At 39.2% G+C, this 10,000-nt stretch overlaps 23 non-coding genes across 23 annotated transcripts; all 23 read right to left on the bottom strand.

The window, feature by feature from the left end:
- Window positions 1–42: 42 nt before the first annotated feature.
- On the bottom strand, window positions 43–161 carry LOC143699485 (5S ribosomal RNA). Its single transcript, XR_013188407.1, has one exon. It is a non-coding gene; the product is annotated as a 5S ribosomal RNA (ribosomal RNA).
- Window positions 162–435: 274 nt separating this feature from the next.
- On the bottom strand, window positions 436–554 carry LOC143699484 (5S ribosomal RNA). The gene has a single exon (XR_013188406.1). It is a non-coding gene; the product is annotated as a 5S ribosomal RNA (ribosomal RNA).
- Window positions 555–839: 285 nt separating this feature from the next.
- On the bottom strand, window positions 840–958 carry LOC143699483 (5S ribosomal RNA). Its single transcript, XR_013188405.1, has one exon. It is a non-coding gene; the product is annotated as a 5S ribosomal RNA (ribosomal RNA).
- Window positions 959–1,234: 276 nt separating this feature from the next.
- LOC143699482 (5S ribosomal RNA) lies at window positions 1,235–1,353 on the bottom strand. Its single transcript, XR_013188404.1, has one exon. It is a non-coding gene; the product is annotated as a 5S ribosomal RNA (ribosomal RNA).
- Window positions 1,354–1,837: 484 nt separating this feature from the next.
- Window positions 1,838–1,956, bottom strand: LOC143699481 (5S ribosomal RNA). Its single transcript, XR_013188403.1, has one exon. It is a non-coding gene; the product is annotated as a 5S ribosomal RNA (ribosomal RNA).
- A 273-nt stretch (window positions 1,957–2,229) lies between these two features.
- LOC143699480 (5S ribosomal RNA) lies at window positions 2,230–2,348 on the bottom strand. The gene has a single exon (XR_013188402.1). It is a non-coding gene; the product is annotated as a 5S ribosomal RNA (ribosomal RNA).
- Window positions 2,349–2,632: 284 nt separating this feature from the next.
- On the bottom strand, window positions 2,633–2,751 carry LOC143699478 (5S ribosomal RNA). The gene has a single exon (XR_013188400.1). It is a non-coding gene; the product is annotated as a 5S ribosomal RNA (ribosomal RNA).
- Window positions 2,752–3,027: 276 nt separating this feature from the next.
- LOC143699477 (5S ribosomal RNA) lies at window positions 3,028–3,146 on the bottom strand. The gene has a single exon (XR_013188399.1). It is a non-coding gene; the product is annotated as a 5S ribosomal RNA (ribosomal RNA).
- Window positions 3,147–3,630: 484 nt separating this feature from the next.
- On the bottom strand, window positions 3,631–3,749 carry LOC143699476 (5S ribosomal RNA). The gene has a single exon (XR_013188398.1). It is a non-coding gene; the product is annotated as a 5S ribosomal RNA (ribosomal RNA).
- Window positions 3,750–4,443: 694 nt separating this feature from the next.
- LOC143699475 (5S ribosomal RNA) lies at window positions 4,444–4,562 on the bottom strand. Its single transcript, XR_013188397.1, has one exon. It is a non-coding gene; the product is annotated as a 5S ribosomal RNA (ribosomal RNA).
- A 274-nt stretch (window positions 4,563–4,836) lies between these two features.
- Window positions 4,837–4,955, bottom strand: LOC143699474 (5S ribosomal RNA). The gene has a single exon (XR_013188396.1). It is a non-coding gene; the product is annotated as a 5S ribosomal RNA (ribosomal RNA).
- A 273-nt stretch (window positions 4,956–5,228) lies between these two features.
- On the bottom strand, window positions 5,229–5,347 carry LOC143699473 (5S ribosomal RNA). Its single transcript, XR_013188395.1, has one exon. It is a non-coding gene; the product is annotated as a 5S ribosomal RNA (ribosomal RNA).
- A 276-nt stretch (window positions 5,348–5,623) lies between these two features.
- Window positions 5,624–5,742, bottom strand: LOC143699472 (5S ribosomal RNA). The gene has a single exon (XR_013188394.1). It is a non-coding gene; the product is annotated as a 5S ribosomal RNA (ribosomal RNA).
- A 275-nt stretch (window positions 5,743–6,017) lies between these two features.
- LOC143699471 (5S ribosomal RNA) lies at window positions 6,018–6,136 on the bottom strand. The gene has a single exon (XR_013188393.1). It is a non-coding gene; the product is annotated as a 5S ribosomal RNA (ribosomal RNA).
- A 275-nt stretch (window positions 6,137–6,411) lies between these two features.
- LOC143699470 (5S ribosomal RNA) lies at window positions 6,412–6,530 on the bottom strand. Its single transcript, XR_013188392.1, has one exon. It is a non-coding gene; the product is annotated as a 5S ribosomal RNA (ribosomal RNA).
- Window positions 6,531–6,803: 273 nt separating this feature from the next.
- Window positions 6,804–6,922, bottom strand: LOC143699469 (5S ribosomal RNA). Its single transcript, XR_013188391.1, has one exon. It is a non-coding gene; the product is annotated as a 5S ribosomal RNA (ribosomal RNA).
- A 276-nt stretch (window positions 6,923–7,198) lies between these two features.
- Window positions 7,199–7,317, bottom strand: LOC143699467 (5S ribosomal RNA). The gene has a single exon (XR_013188389.1). It is a non-coding gene; the product is annotated as a 5S ribosomal RNA (ribosomal RNA).
- A 276-nt stretch (window positions 7,318–7,593) lies between these two features.
- Window positions 7,594–7,712, bottom strand: LOC143699466 (5S ribosomal RNA). Its single transcript, XR_013188388.1, has one exon. It is a non-coding gene; the product is annotated as a 5S ribosomal RNA (ribosomal RNA).
- Window positions 7,713–7,986: 274 nt separating this feature from the next.
- LOC143699465 (5S ribosomal RNA) lies at window positions 7,987–8,105 on the bottom strand. Its single transcript, XR_013188387.1, has one exon. It is a non-coding gene; the product is annotated as a 5S ribosomal RNA (ribosomal RNA).
- Window positions 8,106–8,378: 273 nt separating this feature from the next.
- On the bottom strand, window positions 8,379–8,497 carry LOC143699464 (5S ribosomal RNA). Its single transcript, XR_013188386.1, has one exon. It is a non-coding gene; the product is annotated as a 5S ribosomal RNA (ribosomal RNA).
- A 276-nt stretch (window positions 8,498–8,773) lies between these two features.
- LOC143699463 (5S ribosomal RNA) lies at window positions 8,774–8,892 on the bottom strand. The gene has a single exon (XR_013188385.1). It is a non-coding gene; the product is annotated as a 5S ribosomal RNA (ribosomal RNA).
- A 483-nt stretch (window positions 8,893–9,375) lies between these two features.
- LOC143699462 (5S ribosomal RNA) lies at window positions 9,376–9,494 on the bottom strand. Its single transcript, XR_013188384.1, has one exon. It is a non-coding gene; the product is annotated as a 5S ribosomal RNA (ribosomal RNA).
- Window positions 9,495–9,768: 274 nt separating this feature from the next.
- On the bottom strand, window positions 9,769–9,887 carry LOC143699461 (5S ribosomal RNA). Its single transcript, XR_013188383.1, has one exon. It is a non-coding gene; the product is annotated as a 5S ribosomal RNA (ribosomal RNA).
- Between the last annotated feature and the right edge of the window lie 113 nt (window positions 9,888–10,000).

The raw sequence follows: 10,000 nt of genomic DNA, 5'->3' as shown, positions 1-10,000 counted from the left end.
GCTCAGGGACTCTTTTTTTTTTTTTTTTTTTTAAATCAAAAAAGCTTACAGCACCTGGTATTCCCAGGCGGTCTCCCATCCAAGTACTAACCAGGCCCGACCCTGCTTAGCTTCCGAGATCAGACGAGATCGGGCGTGACCAAGGTGGTATGGCCGTAAGCGAAAACTCCTGCCAAAATTGGGCAATTTAAAAGGTTAGACCATTAATGAAGAAAACTAAGAAGAACTTTTGAAAAAACTCAAACTCTTTCATGCTCTCTGAAGAATCTCAGAGACTTTTAAAGGCTTTCTGAAGAAGCTCAGTGAGTCTTTTTTTTAAAGTAAGAAGAACTTTTGAAAAAACTCAAACTCTTTCATGCTCTCTGAAGAATCTCAGAGACTTTTAAAGGCTTTCTGAAGAAGCTCAGGGACTCTTTTTTTTTTTTAAATCAAAAAAGCTTACAGCACCTGGTATTCCCAGGCGGTCTCCCATCCAAGTACTAACCAGGCCCGACCCTGCTTAGCTTCCGAGATCAGACGAGATCGGGCGTGACCAAGGTGGTATGGCCGTAAGCGAAAACTGCTGCCAAAATTGGGCAATTTAAAAGGTTAGACCATTAATGAAGAAAACTAAGAAGAACTTTTGAAAAAACTCAAACTCTTTCATGCTCTCTGAAGAATCTCAGAGACTTTTAAAGGCTTTCTGAAGAAGCTCAGTGAGTCTTTTTTTTAAAGTAAGAAGAACTTTTGAAAAAACTCAAACTCTTTCATGCTCTCTGAAGAATCTCAGAGACTTTTAAAGGCTTTCTGAAGAAGCTCAGGGAATCTTTTTTTTTTTTTTTTTTTTTTTAAATCAAAAAAGCTTACAGCACCTGGTATTCCCAGGCGGTCTCCCATCCAAGTACTAACCAGGCCCGACCCTGCTTAGCTTCCGAGATCAGACGAGATCGGGCGTGACCAAGGTGGTATGGCCGTAAGCGAAAACTGCTGCCAAAATTGGGCAATTTAAAAGGTTAGACCATTAATGAAGAAAACTAAGAAGAACTTTTGAAAAAACTCAAACTCTTTCATACTCTCTGTAGAATCTCAGAGACTTTTAAAGGCTTTCTGCAGAAGCTCAGTGAGTCTTTTTTTTTAAACTAAGAGGAACTTTTGAAAAAACTCAAACTCTTTCATGCTCTCTGAAGAATCTCAGAGACTTTTAAAGGCTTTCTGAAGAAGCTCAGGGACTCTTTTTTTTTTTTTAAATCAAAAAAGCTTACAGCACCTGGTATTCCCAGGCGGTCTCCCATCCAAGTACTAACCAGGCCCGACCCTGCTTAGCTTCCGAGATCAGACGAGATCGGGCGTGACCAAGGTGGTATGGCCGTAAGCGAAAACTGCTGCCAAAATTGGGCAATTTAAAAGGTTAGACCATTAATGAAGAAAACTAAGAAGAACTTTTGAAAAAACTCAAACTCTTTCATGCTCTCTGAAGAATCTCAGAGACTTTTAAAGGCTTTCTGAAGAAGCTCAGTGAGTCTTTTTTTTTAAACTAAGAAGAACTTTTGAAAAAACTCAAACTCTTTCATGCTCTCTGAAGAATCTCAGAGACTTTTAAAGGCTTTCTGCAGAAGCTCAGTGAGTCTTTTTTTTAAACTAAGAAGAACTTTTGAAAAAACTCAAACTCTTTCATGCTCTCTGAAGAATCTCAGAGACTTTTAAAGGCTTTCTGAAGAAGCTCAGTGAGTCTTTTTTTTAAAGTAAGAAGAACTTTTGAAAAAACTCAAACTCTTTCATGCTCTCTGAAGAATCTCAGAGACTTTTAAAGGCTTTCTGAAGAAGCTCAGGGACTCTTTTTTTTTTTTTAAATCAAAAAAGCTTACAGCACCTGGTATTCCCAGGCGGTCTCCCATCCAAGTACTAACCAGGCCCGACCCTGCTTAGCTTCCGAGATCAGACGAGATCGGGCGTGACCAAGGTGGTATGGCCGTAAGCGAAAACTGCTGCCAAAATTGGGCAATTTAAAAGGTTAGACCATTAATGAAGAAAACTAAGAAGAACTTTTGAAAAAACTCAAACTCTTTCATGCTCTCTGAAGAATCTCAGAGACTTTTAAAGGCTTTCTGAAGAAGCTCAGTGAGTCTTTTTTTTAAAGTAAGAAGAACTTTTGAAAAAACTCAAACTCTTTCATGCTCTCTGAAGAATCTCAGAGACTTTTAAAGGCTTTCTGAAGAAGCTCAGGGACTCTTTTTTTTTTTAAATCAAAAAAGCTTACAGCACCTGGTATTCCCAGGCGGTCTCCCATCCAAGTACTAACCAGGCCCGACCCTGCTTAGCTTCCGAGATCAGACGAGATCGGGCGTGACCAAGGTGGTATGGCCGTAAGCGAAAACTGCTGCCAAAATTGGGCAATTTAAAAGGTTAGACCATTAATGAAGAAAACTAAGAAGAACTTTTGAAAAAACTCAAACTCTTTCATGCTCTCTGAAGAATCTCAGAGACTTTTAAAGGCTTTCTGAAGAAGCTCAGTGAGTCTTTTTTTTAAAGTAAGAAGAACTTTTGAAAAAACTCAAACTCTTTCATGCTCTCTGAAGAATCTCAGAGACTTTTAAAGGCTTTCTGAAGAAGCTCAGGGAATCTTTTTTTTTTTTTTTTTTTTTTAAATCAAAAAAGCTTACAGCACCTGGTATTCCCAGGCGGTCTCCCATCCAAGTACTAACCAGGCCCGACCCTGCTTAGCTTCCGAGATCAGACGAGATCGGGCGTGACCAAGGTGGTATGGCCGTAAGCGAAAACTGCTGCCAAAATTGGGCAATTTAAAAGGTTAGACCATTAATGAAGAAAACTAAGAAGAACTTTTGAAAAAACTCAAACTCTTTCATACTCTCTGTAGAATCTCAGAGACTTTTAAAGGCTTTCTGCAGAAGCTCAGTGAGTCTTTTTTTTTAAACTAAGAGGAACTTTTGAAAAAACTCAAACTCTTTCATGCTCTCTGAAGAATCTCAGAGACTTTTAAAGTCTTTCTGAAGAAGCTCAGGGACTCTTTTTTTTTTTTTAAATCAAAAAAGCTTACAGCACCTGGTATTCCCAGGCGGTCTCCCATCCAAGTACTAACCAGGCCCGACCCTGCTTAGCTTCCGAGATCAGACGAGATCGGGCGTGACCAAGGTGGTATGGCCGTAAGCGAAAACTGCTGCCAAAATTGGGCAATTTAAAAGGTTAGACCATTAATGAAGAAAACTAAGAAGAACTTTTGAAAAAACTCAAACTCTTTCATGCTCTCTGAAGAATCTCAGAGACTTTTAAAGGCTTTCTGAAGAAGCTCAGTGAGTCTTTTTTTTTAAACTAAGAAGAACTTTTGAAAAAACTCAAACTCTTTCATGCTCTCTGAAGAATCTCAGAGACTTTTAAAGGCTTTCTGCAGAAGCTCAGTGAGTCTTTTTTTTAAACTAAGAAGAACTTTTGAAAAAACTCAAACTCTTTCATGCTCTCTGAAGAATCTCAGAGACTTTTAAAGGCTTTCTGAAGAAGCTCAGTGAGTCTTTTTTTTTAAGTAAGAAGAACTTTTGAAAAAACTCAAACTCTTTCATGCTCTCTGAAGAATCTCAGAGACTTTTAAAGGCTTTCTGAAGAAGCTCAGGGACTCTTTTTTTTTTTTTAAATCAAAAAAGCTTACAGCACCTGGTATTCCCAGGCGGTCTCCCATCCAAGTACTAACCAGGCCCGACCCTGCTTAGCTTCCGAGATCAGACGAGATCGGGCGTGACCAAGGTGGTATGGCCGTAAGCGAAAACTGCTGCCAAAATTGGGCAATTTAAAAGGTTAGACCATTAATGAAGAAAACTAAGAAGAACTTTTGAAAAAACTCAAACTCTTTCATGCTCTCTGAAGAATCTCAGAGACTTTTAAAGGCTTTCTGAAGAAGCTCAGTGAGTCTTTTTTTTTAAACTAAGAAGAACTTTTGAAAAAACTCAAACTCTTTCATGCTCTCTGAAGAATCTCAGAGACTTTTAAAGGCTTTATGCAGAAGCTCAGTGAGTCTTTTTTTTTAAACTAAGAAGAACTTTTGAAAAAACTCAAACTCTTTCATGCTCTCTGAAGAATCTCAGAGACTTTTAAAGGCTTTCTGAAGAAGCTCAGTGAGTCTTTTTTTTAAAGTAAGAAGAACTTTTGAAAAAACTCAAACTCTTTCATGCTCTCTGAAGAATCTCAGAGACTTTTAAAGGCTTTCTGCAGAAGCTCAGTGAGTCTTTTTTTTTAAACTAAGAAGAACTTTTGAAAAAACTCAAACTCTTTCATGCTCTCTGAAGAATCTCAGAGACTTTTAAAGGCTTTCTGAAGAAGCTCAGTGAGTCTTTTTTTTAAAGTAAGAAGAACTTTTGAAAAAACTCAAACTCTTTCATGCTCTCTGAAGAATCTCAGAGACTTTTAAAGGCTTTCTGAAGAAGCTCAGGGACTCTTTTTTTTTTTTTAAATCAAAAAAGCTTACAGCACCTGGTATTCCCAGGCGGTCTCCCATCCAAGTACTAACCAGGCCCGACCCTGCTTAGCTTCCGAGATCAGACGAGATCGGGCGTGACCAAGGTGGTATGGCCGTAAGCGAAAACTGCTGCCAAAATTGGGCAATTTAAAAGGTTAGACCATTAATGAAGAAAACTAAGAAGAACTTTTGAAAAAACTCAAACTCTTTCATGCTCTCTGAAGAATCTCAGAGACTTTTAAAGGCTTTCTGAAGAAGCTCAGTGAGTCTTTTTTTTAAAGTAAGAAGAACTTTTGAAAAAACTCAAACTCTTTCATGCTCTCTGAAGAATCTCAGAGACTTTTAAAGGCTTTCTGAAGAAGCTCAGGGACTCTTTTTTTTTTTTAAATCAAAAAAGCTTACAGCACCTGGTATTCCCAGGCGGTCTCCCATCCAAGTACTAACCAGGCCCGACCCTGCTTAGCTTCCGAGATCAGACGAGATCGGGCGTGACCAAGGTGGTATGGCCGTAAGCGAAAACTGCTGCCAAAATTGGGCAATTTAAAAGGTTAGACCCTTAATGAAGAAAACTAAGAAGAACTTTTGAAAAAACTCAAACTCTTTCATGCTCTCTGAAGAATCTCAGAGACTTTTAAAGGCTTTCTGAAGAAGCTCAGTGAGTCTTTTTTTTAAAGTAAGAAGAACTTTTGAAAAAACTCAAACTCTTTCATGCTCTCTGAAGAATCTCAGAGACTTTTAAAGGCTTTCTGAAGAAGCTCAGGGACTCTTTTTTTTTTTAAATCAAAAAAGCTTACAGCACCTGGTATTCCCAGGCGGTCTCCCATCCAAGTACTAACCAGGCCCGACCCTGCTTAGCTTCCGAGATCAGACGAGATCGGGCGTGACCAAGGTGGTATGGCCGTAAGCGAAAACTGCTGCCAAAATTGGGCAATTTAAAAGGTTAGACCATTAATGAAGAAAACTAAGAAGAACTTTTGAAAAAACTCAAACTCTTTCATACTCTCTGTAGAATCTCAGAGACTTTTAAAGGCTTTCTGCAGAAGCTCAGTGAGTCTTTTTTTTTAAACTAAGAGGAACTTTTGAAAAAACTCAAACTCTTTCATGCTCTCTGAAGAATCTCAGAGACTTTTAAAGGCTTTCTGAAGAAGCTCAGGGACTCTTTTTTTTTTTTTAAATCAAAAAAGCTTACAGCACCTGGTATTCCCAGGCGGTCTCCCATCCAAGTACTAACCAGGCCCGACCCTGCTTAGCTTCCGAGATCAGACGAGATCGGGCGTGACCAAGGTGGTATGGCCGTAAGCGAAAACTGCTGCCAAAATTGGGCAATTTAAAAGGTTAGACCATTAATGAAGAAAACTAAGAAGAACTTTTGAAAAAACTCAAACTCTTTCATGCTCTCTGAAGAATCTCAGAGACTTTTAAAGGCTTTCTGAAGAAGCTCAGTGAGTCTTTTTTTTAAAGTAAGAAGAACTTTTGAAAAAACTCAAACTCTTTCATGCTCTCTGAAGAATCTCAGAGACTTTTAAAGGCTTTCTGAAGAAGCTCAGGGACTCTTTTTTTTTTTTTAAATCAAAAAAGCTTACAGCACCTGGTATTCCCAGGCGGTCTCCCATCCAAGTACTAACCAGGCCCGACCCTGCTTAGCTTCCGAGATCAGACGAGATCGGGCGTGACCAAGGTGGTATGGCCGTAAGCGAAAACTGCTGCCAAAATTGGGCAATTTAAAAGGTTAGACCATTAATGAAGAAAACTAAGAAGAACTTTTGAAAAAACTCAAACTCTTTCATGCTCTCTGAAGAATCTCAGAGACTTTTAAAGGCTTTCTGAAGAAGCTCAGTGAGTCTTTTTTTTAAAGTAAGAAGAACTTTTGAAAAAACTCAAACTCTTTCATGCTCTCTGAAGAATCTCAGAGACTTTTAAAGGCTTTCTGAAGAAGCTCAGGGACTCTTTTTTTTTTTTTAAATCAAAAAAGCTTACAGCACCTGGTATTCCCAGGCGGTCTCCCATCCAAGTACTAACCAGGCCCGACCCTGCTTAGCTTCCGAGATCAGACGAGATCGGGCGTGACCAAGGTGGTATGGCCGTAAGCGAAAACTGCTGCCAAAATTGGGCAATTTAAAAGGTTAGACCATTAATGAAGAAAACTAAGAAGAACTTTTGAAAAAACTCAAACTCTTTCATGCTCTCTGAAGAATCTCAGAGACTTTTAAAGGCTTTCTGAAGAAGCTCAGTGAGTCTTTTTTTTAAAGTAAGAAGAACTTTTGAAAAAACTCAAACTCTTTCATGCTCTCTGAAGAATCTCAGAGACTTTTAAAGGCTTTCTGAAGAAGCTCAGGGACTCTTTTTTTTTTTAAATCAAAAAAGCTTACAGCACCTGGTATTCCCAGGCGGTCTCCCATCCAAGTACTAACCAGGCCCGACCCTGCTTAGCTTCCGAGATCAGACGAGATCGGGCGTGACCAAGGTGGTATGGCCGTAAGCGAAAACTGCTGCCAAAATTGGGCAATTTAAAAGGTTAGACCATTAATGAAGAAAACTAAGAAGAACTTTTGAAAAAACTCAAACTCTTTCATACTCTCTGTAGAATCTCAGAGACTTTTAAAGGCTTTCTGCAGAAGCTCAGTGAGTCTTTTTTTTTAAACTAAGAGGAACTTTTGAAAAAACTCAAACTCTTTCATGCTCTCTGAAGAATCTCAGAGACTTTTAAAGGCTTTCTGAAGAAGCTCAGGGACTCTTTTTTTTTTTTTAAATCAAAAAAGCTTACAGCACCTGGTATTCCCAGGCGGTCTCCCATCCAAGTACTAACCAGGCCCGACCCTGCTTAGCTTCCGAGATCAGACGAGATCGGGCGTGACCAAGGTGGTATGGCCGTAAGCGAAAACTGCTGCCAAAATTGGGCAATTTAAAAGGTTAGACCATTAATGAAGAAAACTAAGAAGAACTTTTGAAAAAACTCAAACTCTTTCATACTCTCTGTAGAATCTCAGAGACTTTTAAAGGCTTTCTGCAGAAGCTCAGTGAGTCTTTTTTTTTAAACTAAGAGGAACTTTTGAAAAAACTCAAACTCTTTCATGCTCTCTGAAGAATCTCAGAGACTTTTAAAGGCTTTCTGAAGAAGCTCAGGGACTCTTTTTTTTTTTTTAAATCAAAAAAGCTTACAGCACCTGGTATTCCCAGGCGGTCTCCCATCCAAGTACTAACCAGGCCCGACCCTGCTTAGCTTCCGAGATCAGACGAGATCGGGCGTGACCAAGGTGGTATGGCCGTAAGCGAAAACTGCTGCCAAAATTGGGCAATTTAAAAGGTTAGACCATTAATGAAGAAAACTAAGAAGAACTTTTGAAAAAACTCAAACTCTTTCATGCTCTCTGAAGAATCTCAGAGACTTTTAAAGGCTTTCTGAAGAAGCTCAGTGAGTCTTTTTTTTAAAGTAAGAAGAACTTTTGAAAAAACTCAAACTCTTTCATGCTCTCTGAAGAATCTCAGAGACTTTTAAAGGCTTTCTGAAGAAGCTCAGGGACTCTTTTTTTTTTTTAAATCAAAAAAGCTTACAGCACCTGGTATTCCCAGGCGGTCTCCCATCCAAGTACTAACCAGGCCCGACCCTGCTTAGCTTCCGAGATCAGACGAGATCGGGCGTGACCAAGGTGGTATGGCCGTAAGCGAAAACTGCTGCCAAAATTGGGCAATTTAAAAGGTTAGACCCTTAATGAAGAAAACTAAGAAGAACTTTTGAAAAAACTCAAACTCTTTCATGCTCTCTGAAGAATCTCAGAGACTTTTAAAGGCTTTCTGAAGAAGCTCAGTGAGTCTTTTTTTTAAAGTAAGAAGAACTTTTGAAAAAACTCAAACTCTTTCATGCTCTCTGAAGAATCTCAGAGACTTTTAAAGGCTTTCTGAAGAAGCTCAGGGACTCTTTTTTTTTTTAAATCAAAAAAGCTTACAGCACCTGGTATTCCCAGGCGGTCTCCCATCCAAGTACTAACCAGGCCCGACCCTGCTTAGCTTCCGAGATCAGACGAGATCGGGCGTGACCAAGGTGGTATGGCCGTAAGCGAAAACTGCTGCCAAAATTGGGCAATTTAAAAGGTTAGACCATTAATGAAGAAAACTAAGAAGAACTTTTGAAAAAACTCAAACTCTTTCATACTCTCTGTAGAATCTCAGAGACTTTTAAAGGCTTTCTGCAGAAGCTCAGTGAGTCTTTTTTTTTAAACTAAGAGGAACTTTTGAAAAAACTCAAACTCTTTCATGCTCTCTGAAGAATCTCAGAGACTTTTAAAGGCTTTCTGAAGAAGCTCAGGGACTCTTTTTTTTTTTTTAAATCAAAAAAGCTTACAGCACCTGGTATTCCCAGGCGGTCTCCCATCCAAGTACTAACCAGGCCCGACCCTGCTTAGCTTCCGAGATCAGACGAGATCGGGCGTGACCAAGGTGGTATGGCCGTAAGCGAAAACTGCTGCCAAAATTGGGCAATTTAAAAGGTTAGACCATTAATGAAGAAAACTAAGAAGAACTTTTGAAAAAACTCAAACTCTTTCATGCTCTCTGAAGAATCTCAGAGACTTTTAAAGGCTTTCTGAAGAAGCTCAGTGAGTCTTTTTTTTAAAGTAAGAAGAACTTTTGAAAAAACTCAAACTCTTTCATGCTCTCTGAAGAATCTCAGAGACTTTTAAAGGCTTTCTGCAGAAGCTCAGTGAGTCTTTTTTTTAAACTAAGAAGAACTTTTGAAAAAACTCAAACTCTTTCATGCTCTCTGAAGAATCTCAGAGACTTTTAAAGGCTTTCTGAAGAAGCTCAGTGAGTCTTTTTTTTAAAGTAAGAAGAACTTTTGAAAAAACTCAAACTCTTTCATGCTCTCTGAAGAATCTCAGAGACTTTTAAAGGCTTTCTGAAGAAGCTCAGGGACTCTTTTTTTTTTTTTAAATCAAAAAAGCTTACAGCACCTGGTATTCCCAGGCGGTCTCCCATCCAAGTACTAACCAGGCCCGACCCTGCTTAGCTTCCGAGATCAGACGAGATCGGGCGTGACCAAGGTGGTATGGCCGTAAGCGAAAACTGCTGCCAAAATTGGGCAATTTAAAAGGTTAGACCATTAATGAAGAAAACTAAGAAGAACTTTTGAAAAAACTCAAACTCTTTCATGCTCTCTGAAGAATCTCAGAGACTTTTAAAGGCTTTCTGAAGAAGCTCAGTGAGTCTTTTTTTTAAAGTAAGAAGAACTTTTGAAAAAACTCAAACTCTTTCATGCTCTCTGAAGAATCTCAGAGACTTTTAAAGGCTTTCTGAAGAAGCTCAGGGACTCTTTTTTTTTTTTAAATCAAAAAAGCTTACAGCACCTGGTATTCCCAGGCGGTCTCCCATCCAAGTACTAACCAGGCCCGACCCTGCTTAGCTTCCGAGATCAGACGAGATCGGGCGTGACCAAGGTGGTATGGCCGTAAGCGAAAACTGCTGCCAAAATTGGGCAATTTAAAAGGTTAGACCATTAATGAAGAAAACTAAGAAGAACTTTTGAAAAAACTCAAACTCTTTCATGCTCTCTGAAGAATCTCAGAG

Source organism: Siphateles boraxobius, unplaced genomic scaffold (genome assembly GCF_051911475.1).
Source record: "Siphateles boraxobius isolate OS27281-9 unplaced genomic scaffold, OSU_SipBor_1 315, whole genome shotgun sequence".
Taxonomy (NCBI): domain Eukaryota; kingdom Metazoa; phylum Chordata; class Actinopteri; order Cypriniformes; family Leuciscidae; genus Siphateles; species Siphateles boraxobius.
Note: the sequence above shows the minus strand (reverse complement) of the source record. Positions and strands in the feature narration are given on the sequence as shown.